This window comes from Chelonia mydas, chromosome 1, assembly GCF_015237465.2.
Source record: "Chelonia mydas isolate rCheMyd1 chromosome 1, rCheMyd1.pri.v2, whole genome shotgun sequence".
Classification (NCBI taxonomy): Eukaryota; Metazoa; Chordata; order Testudines; family Cheloniidae; genus Chelonia; species Chelonia mydas.
Window position 1 is genome coordinate 205,170,624 of NC_057849.1, and position 23,154 is coordinate 205,193,777.

Sequence of the window (23,154 nt, forward strand, 5' to 3'; positions counted from 1 at the left end):
ATGTTTTTAAAGTCCCCCACCCCATATGCCAACATTTTATTCCGCAAATACTTTTTGCCCAGCTGTAGCCTGAATCAAAAGCTTGGATCCAAACACCTCTGGAATCAGAACTCCCCTGAATTTAAGGAGATCTTTTGACTTCTCATGGTACTAGAGCCTGAACTCTAACCCAAGCCTGAATGTCTACACCACAGTTAAACAGCCCCTTAACCTGAGCCCCGCAAGCCTGAGTCAGCTGGCATGGGCAAGCTGCGGGGTCTAACTGCAGTGTAGACATAACCCCAGAGGCATCTGTCTTTCAATGCCTTTCTGCCAGACTGGCTGTCAGAGCTGCACAAATATGTCTGTACAAATGTCACAAACTTAATATATATTTGAAAATGATTCTCTCAACTCTGTAAACTAGGAGAATAAAAAACAAAGTATGCATAAAAATAATGTATTCAGAAATATGTGATATTTGTTAAATAGATTATAGGAAAGAAAGCAATAAATCCACTTTTGGAGGATTTGTCAGATGCTGAAAAATAGCTACAGCACTTAGTGAAGGATGCTAGGTAAGAATAGTAGGTACCAATATTTATCATGGAGGAGAGAACTTGGCAGAAGGAAAGAGTAGATGGGGGATAAAGCAGAGAGTTTGGGAAGGGTTGGAGGATGCAGCGAGCCGACAAGTGGGTGAAGCTATATATTAAAGTATATTTAAAATGACAACCATTATGTGGTGGTGGCCATTGGCATTATTTGATATTTGTGCCTTTTTTAAAAAATTCATTTTGACCTCACCTGAATAGCACTAAATGCCAGGCATGTGATTTGTGTACTCCAGATCAAGTATTGCCTCAGCATCTCCCTACAGGTTTTCACCAGTCACAAGGGAAATGGCTTCAGCTCACATAGCTACATCCCCCAACATCTTCAGAGCCCTAGGGAGCATCTCAAAGCTGAGAGAAATTTGTACTTTCCTCCCAAAACCCAATTTCATTTCCTTGGACAAAGACAGCTCAGTCAGGATCTGTGCTACCTTATCCAAAAAATAGTGTGTAAACCCTTCATAGTGACTAACTCTCATCTCTGTCACAAGGTGTAAAGAGCCTGGGTTAACATGGCTTGTTACCACTCAGAAAGGTTACTCTGATGAGGATTTCACACATGCTGTAGTGCCGGTGAAGAAAACTTTCTTTACCCTCTGCACAGCCACAACATAAGATTCAAGAAAACCTTTATGCCAGAATCAGTCCAATACACAATGGCGCTTCGGCTATTGGCTCTCACCATCTTCTCTTTCACTTAGTTAAAGGGTTTCTGAGTACCAAGGTGATCTGTGATGATAGAGCCAAGAAGGTGTTTAGGAGCCACTATACCAAGATGGCTCCTAGATAACAGGAGCTCAAGATGAAGATAACAGATGATTATAGTGTCTCAAACCATTGGCAAAATGGTATGTTGATAAGACAGTGTTCCTCCTAAGAAGTCTTGGCTCCATTAGCCTCAGCATAAACTTCTGGACTCTGTATCTTGTGGCAGTAAACTCTACAGTTTAATTATGTGCTGTGTAAAAAAAAGTATTTACTTGTATCAGTTTTAATTGCTTTGCCTTTCATAGAATCATAGAATATCAGGGTTGGAAGGGACCTCAGGAGGTCATCTAGTCCAACCCCCTGCTCAACGCAGGACCAATCCCCAACTAAATCATCCCAGCCAGGGCTTTGTCAAGCCTGACCTTAAAAACCTCAAAGGAAGGAGATTCCACCACCTCCCTAGGTAACCCATTCCAGTGCTTCACCACCCTCCTAGTGAAAAAGTTTTTCCTAATATCCAACCTAAACCTCCCCCACTGCAACTTGAGACCATTACTCCTCATTCTGTCATCCGCTACCACTGAGAACAGTCTAGATCCATCCTCTTTGGAACCCCCTTTCAGGTAGTTGAAAGCAGCTATCAAATCCCCCCTCATTCTTCTCTTCTGTAGACTAAATAATCCCAGTTCCCTCAGCCTCTCCATGTGCTCCAACCCCCTAATCATTTTTGTTGCCCTCTGCTGGACTCTTTCCAATTTTTCCACATCCTTCTTGTAGTGTGGGGCCTAAAACTGGACACGGTACTCCAGATGAGGCCTCACCAATGCCAAATAGAGGGGAATGATGATGTCCCTCGATCTGCTGGCATTGCTCCTACTTTTACAGCCCAAAATGCTGTTAGCCTTCTTGGCAGCAAAAAGAAAGGAAAAGAGACGGCTAAGGGGAGATATGATTGAGGTCTATAAAATCATGACTGGTGTAGAGAAAGTAGATAAGGAAGTGTTGTTTACTACTTCTCATAACACAAGAACTAGGGGTCACCAAATGAAATTAATAGGCAGCAGGTTTAAAACAAATAAAATGAAGTATTTCTTCACACAACGCACAGTCAACCTGTGGAACTCCTTGCCAGAGGATGTTGTGAGGGCCAAGACCATAACAGGGTTCAAAAAAGAACTAGATAAATTCATGGAGGATCGGTCCATAGATTCATAGATTCATAGATATTTAGGTCAGAAGGGACCATTATGATCATCTAGTCTGACCTCCTGCACAACGCAGGCCACAGAATTTCACCCACCACTCCTACAAAAAAACCTCACACCTATATCTGTGCTATTGAAGTCCTCAAATTGTAGTTTAAAGACCTCAAGGAGCAGAGAATCCTCCAGCAAGTGACCCGTGCCCCATGCTACAGAGGAAGGCGAAAAACCTCCAGGGCCTTCCAATCTGCCCTGGAGGAAAATTCCTTCCCGACCCCAAATATGGCGATCAGCTAAACCCTGAGCATATGGGCAAGATTCATCAGCCAGATACTACAGAAAATTCTTTCCCGGGTAACTTGGATCTTACCCCATCTAAAACCCATCACAGTCCATTGGGCCTATTTACCATGAATATTTAATTACCAAAGCCATGTTATCCCATCATACCATCTCCTCCATAAACTTATCGAGTTTAATCTTAAAGCAAGATAGATCTTTTGCCCCCACTACTTCCCTCGGAAGGCTATTCCAAAACTTCACTCCTCTGATGGTTAGAAACCTTCGTCTAATTTCTAATCTAAATTTCCTAGTGGCCAGTTTATATCCATTTGTTCTTGTGTCCACATTGGTACTGAGTTTAAATAATTCCTCTCCCTCTCTGGTATTTATCCCTCTGATATATTTATAGAGAGCAATCATATCTCCCCTCAACCTTCTTTTAGTTAGGCTAAACAAGCCAAGCTCCCTGAGTCTCCTTTCATAAGACAAGTTTTCCATTCCTCGGATCATCCTAGTAGCCCTTCTCTGTACCTGTTCCAGTTTGAATTCATCCTTCTTAAACATGGGAGACCAGAACTGCACACAGTACTCCAGGTGAGGTCTCACCAGTGCCTTATATAACGGTACTAAGACCTCCTTATCCCTACTGGAAATACCTCTCCTGATGCATCCCAAGACGACATTAGCTTTTTTCACAGCCATATCACATTGGCAGCTCATAGTCAACCTATGATCAACCAATACTCCAAGGTCCTTTTCCTTCTCCGTTACTTCTAGTTGATGCGTCCCTAGCTTATAACTAAAATTCTTGTTATTAATCCCTAAATGCATGACCTTACACTTCTCACTATTAAATTTCATCCTATTCCTATTACTCCAGTTTACAAGGTCATCCAGATCCTCCTGTAGGGTATCCCTGTCCTTCTCTAAATTAGCAATACCTCCCAGCTTTGTATCATCTGCAAACTTTATTAGCACACTCCCACTTTTTGTGCCCAGGTCAGTAATAAAAAGATTAAATAAGATTGGTCCCAAAACCGATCCCTGAGGAACTCCACTGGTAACCTCCCTCCAACTTGACAGTTCACCTTTCAGTAGGACCCGTTGTAGTCTCCCCTTTAACCAATTCCCTATCCACCTTTCAATTTTCCTATTGATGCCCATCTTATCCAATTTAACTAATAATTCCCCATGTGGCACCGTATCAAACGCCTTACTAAAATCTAAGTAAATTAGATCCACTGCGTTTCCTTTATCTAAAAAATCTGTTACTTTCTCAAAGAAGGAGATTAGGTTGGTTTGGCACGATCTACCTTTTGTAAAACCATGTTGTATTTTGTCCCATTTATCATTGACTTCAATGTCCTTAACTACCTTCTCCTTCAAAATTTTTTCCAAGACCTTGCATACTACAGATGTCAAACTAACAGGCCTATAATTACTCGGATCACTTTTTTTCCCTTTCTTAAAAATAGGAACTATGTTAGCAATTCTCCAATCATACGGTACAACCCCTGAGTTTACAGATTCAGTAAAAATTCTTGCTAATGGGCTTGCAATTTCTTGTGCCAATTCTTTTAATATTCTTGGATGAAGATTATCTGGGCCCCCCGATTTAGTCCCATTAAGCTGTTTGAGTTTCGCTTCTACCTCAGATATGGTGATGTCTACCTCCATATCCTCATTCCCATTTATCATGCTACCATTATCCCTAAGATCCTCTTTAGTCTTATTAAAGACTGAGGCAAAGTATTTGTTTAGATATTGGGCCATGCCTAGATTATCCTTGACCTCCACTCCATCCTCAGTTTTTAGCGGTCCCACTTCCTCTTTCTTTGTTTTCTTCCTATTTATATGACTATAGAACCTTTTACTATTGGTTTTAATTCCCTTTGCAAGGTCCAACTCTACTTGACTTTTAGCCTGTCTCACTTTATCCCTACATATTCTGACCTCAATAAGGTAGCTTGCCTTACTGATCTCTCCCTTCTTCCACTCCCTATATGCTTTCTGCTTTTTCTTAATTACCTCTCTAAGATGCTTGCTCATCCAGCTTGGTCTACAACTCCTACCTATGAATTTTTTCCCCTTTCTTGGGATGCAGGCTTCCGATAGCTTCTGCAGCTTTAATTTAAAATAATCCCAGGCCTCCTCTACCTTTAAACCCATAAATTCTTCAGTCCAATCCACTTCCCTAACTAATTCCCTTAATTTTTGAAAGTCAGCCCTTTTGAAATCAAAACCCTAGTTGCAGATTTATTTTTGTTAATCCTTCCATTCAGTTTGAACTGAATTAGCTCATGATCACTTGAGCCAAGATTATCCCCTACAACCATTTCCTCTATGAGGTCCTCATTACTCACCAAGACTATTAGCTTAGACAATAGACAATGGCTATTAGCCAGGATGGGCAGGAATGGTGTACCTAGCCTCTGTTTGCCAGAAGCTGGGAATGACCGATGGGATGGATCACTTGATGATTACCTGTTCTGTTCATTCCCTCTGGGACACTGGCCCCTGTCGGAAGACAGGATACTGGGCTAGATGGACCTTTGGTCTGACCCAGTAGGGCCATTCTTATGTTTTGATGCCCCATTATCAGAGGGATAACAAAACTTAACAGAGGTCCGATAAATGCCCCAGCCTGTTTCACGAGATGCTTCTTTCTTTTAAAAGAGACCCTTTTATTACAGAGAGTTTTCATAAAATTGTGACTCATTTTCTGCACACTTGATTTTGTGTCAAAGGGATGTTTTCTTTTAAGGTGCTGAGTGCTATTTCTGAAATGGCCACTATTAAATCATCAGAGGCTGAACACAGGATATCTTTCCTTTGCTGTGGTGATTTGCTAAGTAATTTTAAAAGGGCCAGGTGTCTCTTCATGTAGCTAGACATGTTTTCGGTCGGCAGCTTTGGTTGTTAAAAAAGGTCCTGATGATAATTCATTGCTTTTTACACCCTGCTGTTGTACTTTTCAAAGTATAAGCCACTGGCTAATCATGAGGGAAAAGTCCAGTTCTTAATCTATAAGCCTCTCTTGTAGAAGCATTTAAATCCATCCCTAGGTATGGTGACAAAATTCCTCCTCTGCCTTGGTAGGTCCTGCGCTTTTTGGCAGATTTGCTCGCCTCAGAGGTTCATGGCAGCCCTCAGTTTGGCCACTTTTGCTCGAGGCTCAAATCTGCCGTTCACTCAGCTAACCTCATCACTGGCCAGCATGGGGGAAATGGAGATCAATCTCCGCAGTCTCTGTTGTCCCACCTAGTGGTTCAGGGACAGACCAGATCCCTTTGCAAATTAGACCTTCCCCTCTGGTGTCTCTCACAGACCAAGTCAACTCCTCCTGTGTCAGATAGGTTGTTGGGGAGATGGGGAGAACCCAGGCCCACCCTCTACACCAGATTCCAGCCCAGAGCCCTATGGATAGCAGCTGTCTACAACGTCTCCCGTATCAGCTGCATGACAGCTACAATTCCCTGGGCTAGTTCCCCATGGCCTCCCCTCAGCACCTTCTTTATCCTCACCGCACACCCTTCCTCCTGAAGCTTGATAACACTTGTACTTCTCAGTCCTCCAGCAGCACACCCACTCACTCCCCAATCCTTGTGCACGCCCTACTAACTGATGGAAGGTCCTTTTAAGCCAGGTGTCCTGATTAGCCTGCCTGCCATAATTGATTCTAGTAAGTTCTTAATTGGCTCCAGGTGTCTTAATTAGCTTGCCTGTCTTAATTGGTTCTAGCAAGTTCCTGATTGCTCTAGGGCAGCCCCTGCTCTGGTCACTCAGGGAACAGAAAGCTATTCATACAGTGGCCAGTATATTTGCCTTCGACCAGACTCCTGCACCCAACTGGTCTGAGTCTGTCACAGTACCCATAAGGTATCTTGGTAGCATCCTCAAAAGCTTCTAGATTAGGATTAGGCCTTCCTGAGGTACGTTTGCTGAGCAAGTGTAGCAATTCATAATTTATCCCTTAGAGCCACCACCATCCCTTAGGCCATAAGGGCCAGATCCCCCATCCTATTTTCTGACATGTCCGTTTGAGAGCCTCTACTTGGGGGCTTCTCTTTTTGGTTTTGTGTTTTCTCCTTATTGCCTCTTTCACCTTTTCACATTTTTTTTACAAAAACCCTGGACATAACTTTTTGGCAGCAGTCTGTTTATCCCCCAAATGCTGACCCCTGCCCCTTTTGTTTCCCCTGCAACTGCTGTGCAACCCTGTTCTTAACCCTAACACTGCCTCCTCTCAAGCTCTGTGCAGTCCTTTTTGCATTCAGCCCCCTTTTATGCTCCTTTTTCTGCACAACCTTGTTACTCACGCCTAGGCATGTTTGTTTAGAGCTACAGGTTAACCCTTGAAAAACTTTCACATTTTTTAAAGCCTTATGTATGTCTTTTGCCCTCTGGAGATCGTGTGTGGCAACCCCCAAGACAAAGCCATCTATTTATCACCTGTCTCTTCAAAGAACCATAATTTTCACAAAGAGCTTTAACAAATTTGTCACTAAACCTAAAGAGAGACCATATTTCGCCAACAGTATTGGATATTTCACAACAAAACATTTTGGTAGTGTGTGAACTTTCAGACCTTGTTTTTTTTATTCACGGTCCCTAAAGCACATGCTCTGGGTTTGTGTTTTCACTCACCGTTTTTTCAGGGCTTAGTGCGGAACTGGAGGCATGTTTGCATGGTTGCTTTTTACCAGTGTTTTTTGCTTTGTCATTTAACTTGATGTATCTGAGCATTGGGCTGTCTTGATGCTGTGTCTATGGTCTTCTGCTGCTTTGTGGTGTCATTGTTGCTCAAGGTGTCAGAGCATATTCCTGGTTCTTTGGTGGTTCTGTTCATCGTGTGTTTGTAATTCTGACTATGGTATCATCAGGAAAGTATACAGGCCTCTTTGTCTCCAAAAAAAGCTCAGGTTTTTACATCTGCTTTAATATATTGCTTTGTTTCAAACAAAACTTCAATGTCTGTTACCAGATTGTTTTGATCACTGTTGCTCTTAACTAATAGACGTGGAATTTATGCATCCCTCCCTGAACATTCCCTTTTGATGTCTCTGGGAGAGAAACTGTCTTTATTTAAGTATTACAGTAGAACCTCAGAGTTACGAACACCTTGGGAATGGAGGTTGTTCATAAGTCTGAAACGTTTGTAACTCTGAACAAAACATCATGATTACCCAAATCTGAATATTCATCAACACTGCTTACTGATACTTTTGCAAACCATAATATCTTATTCTGCTGTAATGCTAAGGACTTGGGGCATCTGTTTACACATTTGGTGAAGACAATAGGCCACACCCGAGAAATTTCAAAAAATAGATTGATTAAACCAGGAACCCCTAGTCATATTGATGGACTTGTGTCAGCTGTCTTGTTCTCAAGACATGGTTTGAGATATATAGCTATAAAACATGATGACGTTTTTTGCTTTATTTTAAACACAGTCGTTTTTTTCCCAACCTGAATTGGCTACAAACATTCCATCTTTTTGTTGTAAAATAGGTCTTTTTTTTTTCTTTTAAGAAACAATAGTTAGGATCTCAGAAGCTCCTTTTTTTTAAAATCCCCCTTGAAAGCTCCTTTGGGGATCCTTCAAAACCCCCATTTTATTTAAGGCCTCACACAAGCTTTGTAACAGAAACACAGATATGGCCAGATACCTTTTCAATATATATTTTCATTTACAGATGACACATTTTATTTTTATATCACGTTTGTCCCATCACTATTCTGTAACTTTATCCTTTTAGATTTCTTAGAATAGTCTTTTTCCTCAGCAGAGTTCTGTAACTTTCTGTGCAGATCAGGTGGTCAGTATAATGTAATAAGTGGATATCCTTCAGTTTGGTAATTTTGTTTAAACACTGCCAGAGTCTCTAGCAATTTGCAAAGCATTTACCAAGACCACCCTTAGTGCTACATTTTCTTAGGTTAAGCACAGACATTGCATTGAGTAACCTATGGCAATAACTGTGTTTAATTAGCTTTCCAAAAACAGGTCAGCACAGAGGTCCCAAAGCTTGCAGTTTATATCCTCTGAAGTCTAGTTGACACAGTCATGATGCTGCTGGCCTCGTGTATCTATAACACAGCCCTCACAATCTTCAGAAACCTTCTCCCTAAGACAATAATTAAGGACAGCATAAACAGAAATGCATAGAATAAACTGCTTAATTCTTTTACACTCCCAACATGCCATGGATGCCATTAGCTGTATGCCTAGTGCCTTCCATAGAACCATATAGCTGTCATCCTCTTCATGGTTGATGTCCTCTTGATCAACTTGTCTTGCTGCTGAGCAACAAGTTTGGCCTTATTCATCTTCGTTCTCTGATGCAACATTGTTCAGGGCCTCCAGGTCCTCTAGAAAGGTATCATCAAGCTGTTGAAAGATTTTCAGAACAGAAACAGGTGTAAGTCCTCTGTTTTAGATTTACACAACCTCAGGTCAGATCCTACTGCATTACATCCTCCTTGACTGCCACTTTTTAGAATCTATTTACCTAAGCAACATCTCCTCAGTTCACCTTATCCAATGGTGTCACTGAAGAGGCCTTGTCACCTTCCCCCACGGGTTCAGACATTGGATGGGCATCACGCTAGTCAGTCTGACTCATGATCGCATGGGTCTCGGTGTCAGGTTCTGCCATATTCAGCAATGGCTGGGCTAAAGGGCTCCATTCGGCCACTCTCTCCTCCTCAGAACTGTCTTTAATATTGCACTTCCTTTGCAGGTAACCAAGCTAAAATAAATGCCATAGTTCTCACAGGGGTGGTGAAGGCTGCCATGTTTCCTTTCACCATTTCCATAATTTCTGAAAACATTTTCTTGAAACATATGGCCTCTTCGCCACAGCGAGGGGCTTCCAGGGATGGTGCTGCTGACCAGCCAACCACTACACTCCAGATGGTAGAGTTTCCAGCTAAATACTTGTGCTATAACTATTCTGATTGGTACACAGTTCCCATCTGGGATGTCCTACAGGTCTAGAACCTGTGTTGATTGGTAGAGTGTAGTTGGAGGAGTTCTTAGAGCAGTGGTTCTCAAACTTTTGTACTGGTGACCACTTTCACATAGAAAGCCTCTGAGTGTGACCCCTCCATATAAATTAAAAACACTTTTTATATATTTAACACCATTATAAATGCTGGAGGCAAAGTGGGGTTTGGGGTGGAGGCTGACAGCTTGTGACCCCCCATGTAAGAACCTTGTGATCCTCTGAGGGGTCCCAAACCACAGTTTCAGAACCCCTGTCTTAGAGGGAGCACACAATACTCTTCCAGATGGGTCAACCAACCCCTAAACTTTCTCTAATTGGTCACTCCCACTCTTGGGGGTGTTCTAGGGGGCTGAAACCCACTCCAATTGGCAAAGGATGATGGTAGAAGTTCTTAGAGGGGTCACATGGCCTCCACCCCTCTTGGGGAGGATCTATGGTGCTGAAATCCCCTCTGATTGGTAGATGGTGGTGAGAGAAATTTTTAGAGAGGTTATTTGACACCCCTTGCTTCTGGCCATATTCCAGACTCTACCCTGGAAGTAATACAATGGCAGGAGGGTTCTTATGGGGCAGAGGTTGGGCTTTATGGGATTAGGAGATGGAATTAAAGTTTGAGTGACATTGTACCCTTGTATGTACTGACTGGAACTGGAGGAGTATATGATTACTAACAGTATAACTGATTAGAAACAGGGAGCAGATCTACTGAGTGTAATGGGGCTAAAATGTGTAACCTGCTGCTTAGCTTAACTAAACTAGAAGAGAAAACAAGAGAGAATGTGGAAATTCTAGAAAATTGCCTATCCCTAAATGGAGTCAAAAAGAAAATAAAACAATTTCTGAATATGTGACTGGATTAAGGGAATTAACAGAGCACTGCCTGTTCGGAGAGAACTGAAATGGTGCCTTAAGGGACCAGTTGGTTTGTCGTAAGCAAAATGAAACAATCCAAAACCAGCTATTGACGGATTGATTTGACCCTAAAGCATGAATTAGAAAATGCTGTATCAGTGGAGATAGCTATTAAAGATTCCAGGAAGCTGTAACACCATCATGTGATTTGTAACAAATAAACTGGTAGTCAAGCAGAAGGCACCACATGTCATCACTGACTGCTTTCATTGTGGGAAACAGTCTCACAATGCAAATGATAGTTGGTTCAAGGACAAACCCTGCATAAACTAACAAATTGGGGGCACACACAGAAAATGTTCAGGTCAGTGCAAAAAGCACAACGACAATACCAGAGGATTTCAGATTAATCAGCTTGCAGATGACAACACAGAGTCAAGTGAGAATATTATTTCATCTCTACAACTGTAGTTGACTGTTATGCCATCTCAGACAATAAGTGAAGTGATATTTGGATTGCTTTAGAAGTGGAAGGGTTAAGTATTAAAATGGAGCTTGATATAGGATCTGGTATTTCTGTAATTTCACACAGGATTGTAGAGACTACTTAAAGACATGAAGTTGCAGAAAAATCTGAGTACTACTAAATACATGTGCAGGGGAAATCCTCAATCACCTGGTTTTTATTACAATGAAGGTAACATATAACTAAACAGCAGATGCCAAGAGCCTATGCTGGGACTTGGTAGAGAATAGCTGAGAGAGCTTCAGCAAGACTGGTCAAGTATAAAATGACTGCAGGTTGAAAAAAAATAATGAATTCCAGCCCAAAACAAAAATTAGCTAGACTTTTGTACAAGGCAACTGGTATCTTTCAGGATGGTATGAGAAACTTAAAGCCCATGAAAGCAAAAAAAACTTTGCTTGAGCAATTTCTAAATTTTGCAAATGTCTTCCAGTGCCTTTTGCGGTACAGCTAAAGGCAGAGTTAGAACTTCAGCATTTACAAGACTCTGGGATTATATCCAGGCTTAACTGGAGTGAATGGAGCACCCTTACAGTGCCAGTAATGAAAAAGAACGGGGCTTTCCCTATCTATGGTGACATCAAGGTTACCAGAAGGGGGATCCTGGGAACTACAGGCCAGTCAGCCTCACCTCAGTCCCCGGAAAAATCATGGAGCAGGTCCTCAAGGAATCAATTCTGAAGCACTTACACGAGAGGAAAGTGATCAGGAACAGTCAGCATGGATTCACCAAGGGCAAGTCATGTCTGACTAATCTAATTGCCTTCTATGACGAGATAACTGGCTCTGTGGATGAGGGGAAAGCGGTGGATGTGTTGTTCCTTGACTTTAGCAAAGCTTTTGACACGGTCTCCCACAGTATTCTTGCCAGCAAGTTAAAGAAGTATGGGCTGGATGAATGGACTATAAGGTGGATAGAAAGCTGGCTAGATTGTCGGGCTCAACGGGTATTGATCAATGGCTCCATGTCTAGTTGGCAGCCAGTATCAAGTGGAGTGCCCCAAGGGTCGGTCCTGGGGCCGATTTTGTTCAATATCTTCATAAATGATCTGGAGGATGGTGTGGATTGCACCCTCAGCAAGTTTGCAGATGACACTAAACTGGGAGGAGAGGTAGATACCCTGGAGGGTAGGGATAGGATACAGAGGGCCCTAGACAAATTAGAGGATTGGGCCAAAAGAAATCTGATGAGGTTCAACAAGGACAAGTACAGAGTCCTGCACTTAGGACAGAAGAATCCCATGCACCGCTACAGACTAGGGACCGAATGGCTAGGCAGCAGTTTGCAGAAAAGGATCTAGGGGTTACAGTGGACGAGAAGCTGGGTATGAGTCAACAGTGTGCCCTTGTAGCCAAGAAGGCCAATGGCATTTTGGGATGTATATGTAGGGGCATTGCCAGCAGATCGAGGGACGTGATCGTTCCCCTCTATTCGACATTGGTGAGACCTCATCTGGAGTACTGTGTCCAGTTTTGGGCTCCACACTACAAGAAGGATGTGGAAAAATTCGAAAGAGTCCAGCGGAGGGCAACAAAAATGATTAGGGGACTGGAACACATGACTTATGAGGAGAGGCTGAGGGAACTGGGATTGTTTAGTCTGCGGAAGAGAAGAATGAGGGGGGATTTGATAGCTGCTTTCAACTACCTGAAAGGGGGTTCCAAAGAGGATGGATCTAGGCTGTTCTCAGTGGTAGCAGATGACACAACAAGGAGTAATGGTCTCAAGTTGCAGTGGGGGAGGTTTAGGTTGGATATTAGGAAAAACTTTTTCACTAGGAGGGTGGTGAAACACTGGAATGCATTACCTAGGGAGGTGGTGGAATCTCCTTCCTTAGATATTTTTAAGGTTAGGCTTGACAAAGCCCTGGCTGGGATGATTTAGTTGGGGATTGGTCCTGCTTTGAGCAGGGGGTTGGACTAGATGACCTCCTGAGGTCCCTTCCAACCCTGATATTCTATGATTCTGTGATTCACCCAGTATTGCATGAGTACAGATAATGGAAAGAGAAGGGTTACATATAAACAGAACTGTAACATGGTTCTTAAGGACTAAACTTAACAAGAAGAAAAGGAAGACTTGTGGCACCTTAGAGACTAACAAATTTATTTGAGAGTAAGCTTTTGTGAGCTACAGCTCACTTCATCGGATGCATGCAGTGGAAAATACAGTGGGGAGATTTATATACACAGAGAACATGAAACAATGGGTGTTACCATACGCACTGTAACAAGAGTGATCCGGTAAGGTGAGCTATTAACAGCAGGAGAACGGGGGGAGTGGGGGGGGGACCTTTTGTAGTGATAATCACGGTGGGCAATTTCCAGCAGTTGACAAGAACGTCTGAGGAACAGCGGGGGGCGGGGGGAATAAACATGGGGAAATAGTTTTACTTTGTGTAATGACCCATCCACTCCCAGTCTTTATTCAAGCCTAAGTTAATTGTATCCAGTTTGAAAATTAATTCCAATTCAGCAGTTTCTCGTTGGAGTCTGTTTTTGAAGTTTTTTTGTTGAAGAATTGCCACTTTTTGGACTGTAATCAAGTGACCAGAGAGATTGACGTGTTCTCCAACTGGTTTTTGAATGTTATAATTCTTGACGTCTGATTTGTGTCCATTTATTCTTTTACGTAGAGACTGTGCAGTTTGACCAATGTACATGGCAGAGGGGCATTGCTGTCACATGATGGCATGTATCACATTGGTAGATGTGCAGGTGAACGAGCCTCTGATAGTGTGGCTGATGTGATTATGCCCCATGATGGTGTTCCCTGAATAAATATGTAGACACAGTTGGCAACGGGCTTTGTTGCAAGGATAGGTTCCTGGGTTAGTGGTTCTGTTGTGTGGTGTGCGGTTGCAGGTGAGTATTTGCTTCGGGTTCGGGGACTGTCTGTAAGCAAGGACTGGCTTGTCTCCCAAGATCTGTGAGAGTGATGGGTCGTCCTTCAGGATAGGTTGTAGATCCTTGATGATGCATTGGAGAGGTTTTAGTTGTGGGGTGAAGGTGATGGCTAGTGGCGTTCTGTTATTATCTTTGTTGGGCCTGTCCTGTAGTAGGTGACTTCTGGGTACTCTTCTGGCTCTGTCAATCTGTTTCTTCACTTCAGCAGGTGGGTATTGTAATTGTAAGAACGCTAGATAGAGATCTTGTAGATGTTTGTCTCTGTCTGAGGGGTTGGAGCAAATGCAGTTGTATCGTAGAGCTCAGCTGTAGACAATGGATTGTGTGGTGTGGTCTTAACAAGTTAACTTAACTTAACAACCTTATAATATGCTGCATATTTGGTTCTCAAGAATGGTCATAAATATTGTTGTCCAAGCTGTTTTCTCTGAGGTCCTGTTCCACACATGAAGGAAGAGAGAAGGCAGAAGACTACAGAATTGAACTGCTGGCTAAGTAAGTGATGTAGGCTGGAGGGTTTTGGTTTTGTGGAACATTTGTCCAACTTCTGTGAGTGTGGGGAACTGTGTGGTTTAGATGGCCTCCACCTCAGTAAAGAGGATCCAATCTCTTTGCGGACTGGCTGGCCAGAGTAGGCAGGAGAACATTAAAATAAAAACAAAAAGAGAGAGTAAAAAGAGGGAAGATATGAGTGCTTGTTTTGCACAGAATTAAAACATTGAGAACAAAATTAATGAAGGAACCAAAGGACAAAGAAAGAAGAAAAATTCTTGAATTGCCTATTCACCAGTGCTGGGAGCCTGGGTAACACAAGAAAAACTTGCATTGCTCTTTTATGAGCATAAGTTCTATTTAGCTGGTATTACTGAAACCTTGTGGGATGGTTTGCATGATTGGAATGTTAAAATCAATGGTCATAACCTATTTAGAAAGGATCAATTGGGCTAAAAAGGAGTGGGAGTAGTGCTCAATACAAAAATGGCATTACCTGTTTCCAAGTCACTGACAACTTGGACAAAAAATATTTTAAATGCTTAAAGGTCAACGTCCTAACCATTAAAGCACAAGATGGGCTACTAGTTGATGTCTGCTACAGACCACCGAATCACACTAAAGAACAGGGTGACCAGCTCCTACCTATAACATGTAGGAAGAAAGCTGTGTGATCATGGGCAATGTCAATTTGAGTGACATATGCTGGAGGTGTCATGTTGCCAACACTAAAACATGTTTGGAATGTCTAAATATTATAAATAATTTCCTAACTCAAAAGTGTGTTGCAACCAACATGGGGGATTTCTATGTTAGAGCTCGTATTGACAGAGAAAGACGAACAGATCACAGAACTAAAAATTAATGGTAGCGTAAGTACAAGTGATCATGAGCTGATCACATTTATAATGTGCAAACAGTCCAGACCAGTTCTCTCTCTCTCTCTCTCTCTCTATATATATATATATACACACACATATTTCACAAAGCTGAAAAATAATTATGAGGAAGAATTTAATCAGGAAGATGCGAATGAATGAGGAAAAAGGCACAATCCCACAAATGAGGAAGAAGGCTATGCTGGTTAAAAAACGAAGCTTATAGGGGAAGTGAAGACAGCTGTGTGTATGTATGTGTGTGTGTGTGTGTGTGTATATATATATATATACACACACACACAGCTGATATATATGTGTGTGTGTGTGTGTTGTGACAAAGTTCCTCCTCTGCCTTGGTGGGTCCTGCGCTTATTGGCAGATTTGCTCGCCTCAGAGGTTCACGGTAGCCCTCAGTTTGGCCACTTTCGTGGCTCAAATCTGCCGTTCACTCAGTTAGCCTCATCACTGGCCGGCATGGGGAAAAGGAAGAAGAACAATCCCCGCAGTCTCTGCTGATCCACCTAGTGGATCGGGGAACAGGCCAGAGACCTTCCCCTCTGGTGGAACCCACAGTCCAGGTGAACTCCTCTGGTATCAAGTAGGGAGTTGGGGAGATAGGGGAAACCCAGGCCTGCCCTCTACTCCGGGTTCCAGCCCAGGGCCCTGTGGGTTGCAGCTGTCTACAGTGGCTCCTGTAACAGCTGCATGACATCTACAACTCCCTGGGCTACTTCCCCATGGCCTCCTCCCAACATCTTCTTTGTTCTCACCACAGGACCTTCCTCCTGATGTCTGATAATGCTTGTACTTCTCAGTCTTCCAGTAGTACGCCTTCTCACTCTCAGCTTCTTGCACCTCTTGCTCCCAGTTCCTCGCACGCACACCACTAACTGAAGTGAGCGCCTTTTTAAACCCAGGTGCCCTGATTAGCCTGCCTGTCTTAATTGATTCTGGCAGCTTCTTGATTGGCTGCAGGTGTTCTAATCAGACTGTCTGCCTTAATTGTTTCCAGAAAGTTCCTGATTGTTCTGGAACCTTTCCTGTTACCTTATCCAGGGAAAAGGGACCTACTTAACCTGGGGCTAATATATCTGCCTTCTATCACTCTCCTGTAGCCATCTGGCCTGTCCCTGTCACAGTGTGTATATGTGTGTGTGTGTATATATATATATATATATATATATATATATATATATATACACAGTTGTCTTCACTTACCCTATAAGCTTTGCTTATATAGAAAACAAATGGAAGAAAGGGAAAGTTGATAGTAATGAATGTAAATCAGAAATTAGGAACTGTAGAAAATTGATAAGGGAAGCAAATGGACACAAGGCAAAAATCTATTGTCAGCAAAGTTAAGGTAAATAAGAAGGAGTTGTTTAGTATATTAGGAACAAAAACAATCGTAACAATAGCATTGGTTCATTACTAAATGGAAATGGTAGAATTATCAGCAATAATGCAAAAAAGGCAGACGTGCTCAATAAATATTTCTGCTATTACTTTATATTTTGGGGCGGGAGGGGAAACCAATGATATAGTCTCATCATATAATGATAACATTTTTTCCCTTCCAGTAGTATTTCAGGAAGATGTTAAACAGTAGCTGCTAAAGTTAGACCTTTTAAAACCTGAAATTCAGCTTCCAGCCATTATATCATATTATACCATTCTCTGATAGATTGAAGATATATTAAATAGATTAAATATTTGTTCCCCGTATAGGTACTTATAGACAGTGAGCAAGTCACTGCTTAACTCACTTTAGGTTAACCTAAATAGATTGAGCTTCTGGAGCCTCTTACTAGAAGGCACGTGTTCTAATCCCTAATCTGCGGTTCTTCTCTGAACCCTCTCCAATTTATCAACCTTCTTCTTGAACTGTGGGCACCAGAACTGGACACCGTATTCCAGCAGTGATCGCACCAGTGCCTAATACAAAGCTAAAATAACCTCTCTACTACTTCTCAAGTTTCCCCTATTTATCCATCCTAGGATCACATTAGCTCTTTTGGTCGCAGCGTCACACTGGGAGTTCATGTTCAGCTGATTATCCACCATGACCCCCAAATCTTTTTCAGGGTCCCTACTTCCCAGGATACAGTCCCCCATCCTGTAAGTATGGCCTACATTCTTTTTTTCTCAGATGCATACATTTACGTGTAGCCATATATAACACATATTGTTTGCTTGTGCCCAGTTTACCAAGCCATCCAGATCGCTTTGAATTCAGTGAATTGTCCTCTTCATTATTTAATACTCCCCAAATTTTTATGGCATCTGAAAACTTTATCAGTGAGGATTTTATGTTTTCTTTCAGGTCGTTATCAAAAATATTAAATAGTGTAGAGCTAAGAACTGATCCCTGTGGGACCCCATGGAAAATGGACCCACTCATTGACTTTTTCCTGTTTTAAAATTACATTTTGAGACCTATCTGTTATCCAGTTACTAATTCATTTAAAGTGTGCCATGTTAATTTTATATCATTCTAGTTTTTTCATCAAAATGTTGTGTGGGACCATGTCACATGTCTTACATAAGTCATATGTAACTATATTATGTCAACACTATAGCCTTTCTCATACAAACTTGTAATCTCATAAAAAAAGATATCAAGTTATTTTGACTGGATCTGTTTTCCATAAACCCGTGTTGATTTGCATTAATTATATTATATTCATTCCATTCTTTATGAATCGAGTCCTGTATTGGTTGCTCCATTATTTTGCTTGGATTGAGGCCAGGTTGACAGATGTATAATTACCCTGGTCATCCCATTTATCTTTTTTAATCACTAGCAAAACATTCGCTTTCTTCCAGTCTTCTGGAATTTCATCAGTGCTCCAAAACTTATTGAAAACCACCCATCCAGTGAGATCCTCAGCCAGATGTTTTTTAAAATCCATGGATGCAAGTTATCCGGACCTCCTGATTTAAAAATGTCTAACTTTAGTAGCTGCTTATTAACATTCTCCTGAGATGCTAGTGGAATGGAAAGAGTATTATCACCATATGATGGGACTATATCATCTGTTTTTCCCCCAAATACAGAACAGTAATATTTATTGCCCACTTCTGCCTGTTCTGAAACCTGCATTATTATTGATAATTATACCATTTTCATCTAGAAATGAACCAATACCATTCTCAGGATTCTTTTTGTTCCTGATATATTTTTTATTATTTGTTATTGTCCTTAAATCTGCTCACCAAAGAGGTCTCCTTGTGGCCTTTGGCTTCCCTTATCAATTTTCTACAATTCCTAACTTCAGATTTATATTCATTACTATCAACTTCCCTTTTTTTCCATTTGTTATATGTATAAATTTTATTTTTTTACAACTGCTTTCACTTCTCCTCTAAACAAGGTGGTTTTTTTTTTTTAACCAGCACAGCCTTCATCCTCAGTTGCGGTTTTTGGGCATCTAATAAGGTATTCTTAAATGATTCCAAGTTATCCTTTACATTTCTTTGATTAAATTCTTCCTCCCAGATGATTTGGTTCATAATTGTTTTTAGCTTTGTGGAACTGGCCCTGTTAAAACAAGACATATACATGTCACTTTGCACCTTATAAATGTGATCAACTTATTAAAATTGTCATTTATAATATTTAGATATTCCAAGGATGTTTTAATATTGGCAGTATGACACCTCAAGCATATGACACTCAAATTGAAATCCACCATGATCATACAGCTTTTTTCATATAAGGAAGCGGTCATCCTGCTTCCTGTTGTGATTTGGTGGTCCATAGCAGACACCAACTAGTACTCCATCTTGTGCTGTTAGGACACTGATCCATAAGCAATCATTTTCTTCCAAGTTATCAATGACTCGAAAACAGCTAATGCCATTTTTGATATAGAGTGGCATTCACCCTCCTCTTTTGCCCACTCAGTCCTTCCTAAATAGATTATAACCACTGATTTTAACATTCCAATTGCATGAATCATTCCATCATGTTTCAGTAATACCAACTAGGTAGAATTTATGCTCATAAATGAGGAATTCCAATTCTTCTTGTTTATTACCTGGGCTCCTAGCATTGGTGAATAAGCAATTAAAGAATTTCTTCTCTTCGAGTTCTTTGGTTCCTTGATTTATTTAATTTTCATCATCTCAATTTTATGCTTATGATCATATCTTCCCTCTTTCTAGCCTCCCCTTTTGGTATTAGTTTAACCCCCTCTTGACCACTTTAGCCAGTCCTACCCAAGGAGACTGTGTCCCCTTCTACTGAGCTGGAGGCCATTCAAACTATACAGCCCCCCCCCCCCCCTTAGAAGGTGGACCAATGTTCCTCAGAACCAAAGTCTTCCACCCTTCATCACTTACTTATCTAGGGATTCAGTTCCAGAATATTCTGCCTTCTGGCTTCCTTTGCTTGGAGAACATGAACGATCCCAGAGATGATGGTTTGGACATTCCTCTGCTTCAGCATGCTTCTGAATGCCCTGAAGCTATCTACTGTCTGCGAGATATCCCACAATGCAGTGTCATTTGTGCCAGTATGAATCATCACCAATATTCCACTAGGAGGGTGGTGAAGCACTGGAATGGGTCACCTAGAGAGGGGTGGAATCTCCAGCCTTAGAGGTTTTTAAGGCCTGGCTTGACAAAGTCCTGTGTGGGATGATTTAGTGGGTGTTGGTCCTGCTTTGAGCAGGGGATTGGACTAGATGACCTCCTGAGGTCTCTTCCAACCCTGATACTGTATGATTCTATGATCTTTGCCTAGCGACTTCAGAAGCCTATCCAGTCTTAGCGTGATGTCTTGTCTCTTGGTTCCAGATAAGCAGCCCACTGTCCTGTTGCCCTGCCTGGCCCTTGCAGAATGTTCTTTTGGTTCGTCTGAGTACTGAATCACCAACAAGGATCTTCTGTCTATCTGATAAAAGGAGTACTTGTGGCACCTTGGAGACTAATCAAATTTATTTGAGCATAAGCTTTCGTGAGATACAGCTCACTTCATCGGATGCATGCAGTGGAAAATACAGTGGAGAGATTTATATACACAGAGAACATGAAACAATGGGTGTTACCATACACACTGTAACAAGAGTGATCAGGTAAGGTGAGCTATTACCAGCAGGAGAGTGGGTGGGGGGAAACCTTTTGTAGTGATAATCAAGGTGGGTCATTTCCAGCAGTTGACAAGAACGTGTGAGGAACAGTTGGGGCAGGAGGGGAATAAACATGTGGAAATAGCTTTACTTTGTGTAATGACCCATCCACTCCCAGTCTCTATTCAAGCCTAAGTTAATTGTATCCAGTTTGAAAATTAATTCCAATTCAGCAGTCTCTCGTTGGAGTCTGTTTCTGAAGTTTTTTTGTTGAAGAATTGCCACTTTTAGGTCTGTAATCAAGTGACCAAAGAGATTGAAGTGTTCTCCGACTGGTTTTTGAACGTTATAATTCTTGACGTCTGATTTGTGTCCATTTATTCTTTTACGTAGAGACTGTGCAGTTTGACCAATGTACATGGCAGAGGGGCATTGCTGGCACACGATGGCATATATCACATTGGTAGATGTGCAGGTGAACGAGCCTCTGATAGTGTGGCTGATGTGATTAGGCCCTATGATGGTGTCCCTTGAATAGCTATGTGGACACAGTTGGCAACGGGCTTTGTTGCAAGGATAGGTTCCTGGGTTAGTTGTTTTGTTGTGTGGTGTGTGGTTGCTGGTGAGTATTTGCTTTAGGTTGGGGGGCTGTCTGTAAGCAAGGACTGGCCTGTCTCCCAAGATCTGTGAGAGTGATGGGTCTTCCTTCAGGATAGGATGTAGATCCTTGATGATGCATTGGAGAGGTTTTAGTTGTGGGCTGAAGGTGACTGCTAGTGGCGTTCTGTTATTATCTTTGTTGGGCCTGTCCTGTAGTAGGTGACTTCTGGGTACTCTTCTGGCTCTGTCAATCTGTTTCTTCACTTCAGCAGGTGGGTATTGTAGTTGTAAGAACGCTTGATAGAGATCTTGTAGGTGTTTGTCTCTGACTGAGGGGTTGGAGCAAATGCGGTTGTATCGTAGAGCTTGGCTGTAGACAATGGATTGTGTGGTGTGGTCTGGATGAAAGTTGGAGGCATGTAGGTAAGCATAGCGGTCAGTAGGTTTCCGGTATAGGGTGGTGTTTATGTGACCATCGCTTATTAGCACCGTAGTGTCCAGGAAGTGGATCTCTTGTGTGGACTGGTCCAGGTTGAGGTTGATGGTGGGATGGAAATTGTTGATATCATGGTGGAATTCCTCAAGGGCTTCTTTTCCATGGGTCCAGATGATGAAGATATCATCAATGTAGCACAAGTAGAGTAGAGGCATTAGGGGACGAGATCTGAGGAAGCTTTGTTCTAAGTCAGCCATAAAAATGTTGGTATACTGTGAGGCCATGCTGGTACCCATAGCAGTGCTGCTGATTTGAAGGTATACATTGTCCCCAAATGTGAAATAGTTATGAGTGAGGACAAAGTCAGAAAGTTCAGCCACCAGGTTTGCCGTGACATTATCAGGGATACTGTTCCCGACTGCTTGTAGTCCATCTTTGTGTGGAATGTTGGTGTAGAGGGCTTCTACATCCATAGTGGCTAGGATGGTGTTTTCAGGAAGATCATCGATGGATTGTAGTTTCCTCAGGAAGTCAGTGGTGTCTCGAAGGTAGCTGGGAGTGCTGGTAGCATAGGGCCTGAGGAGGGAGTCTACATAGCCAGACAATCCTGCTGTCAGGGTGTCAATGCCTGAGATGATGGGGCGTCCAGGATTTCCAGGTTTATGGATCTTGGGTAGCAGATAGAATACCCCTGGTCGGGGTTCCAGGGGTGTGTCTGTGCGGATTTGTTCTAATGCTTTTTCAGGGAGTTTCTTGAGTAGATGATGTAGTTTCTTTTGGTAACCCTCAGTGGGATCAGAGGGGAATGGCTTGTAGAAAGTGGTGTTGGAGAGCTGCCCAGCAGCCTCTTGTTCACATTCCGATCTATTCACGATGACGACAGCACCTCCTTTGTCAGCCTTTTTTATTATGATGTCAGAGTTGTTTCTGAGGCTGTGGATGGCATTGTGTTCTGCACGGCTGAGGTTATGGGGCAAATGATGCTGCTTTTCCACAATTTCAGCCTGTGCACGTAGGCAGAAGCACTCTATGTAGAAGTCCAGTCTGTTGTTTCTATTCAGGGGACACCATCATAGGGCCTAATCACATCAGCCACACTATCAGAGGCTCGTTCACCTGCACATCTACCAATGTGATATATGCCATCGTGTGCCAGCAATGCCCCTCTGCCATGTACATTGGCCAAACTGGACAGTCTCTACGTAAAAGAATAAATGGACACAAATCAGACGTCAAGAATTATAACGTTCAAAAACCAGTCGGAGAACACTTCAATCTCTTTGGTCACTTGATTACAGACCTAAAAGTGGCAATTCTTCAACAAAAAAACTTCAGAAACAGACTCTAACGAGAGACTGCTGAATTGGAATTAATTTTCAAACTGGATACAATTAACTTAGGCTTGAATAGAGACTGGGAGTGGATGGGTCATTACACAAAGTAAAACTATTTCCACATGTTTATTCCCCTACTGCCTCAACTGTTCCTCACACGTTCTTGTCAACTGCTGGAAATGACCCACCTTGATTATCACTACAAAAGGTTTCCCCCCACCCACTCTCCTGCTGTTAATAGCTCACCTTACCTGATCAC

General features: G+C 42.1%; 1 protein-coding gene across 4 annotated transcripts in view; it reads left to right on the forward strand.

The window, feature by feature from the left end:
- CASR (calcium sensing receptor) overlaps positions 1-23,154 on the forward strand; it is a 169,407-nt gene that overhangs the window by 96,345 nt on the left and 49,908 nt on the right. The window lies entirely within an intron of this gene.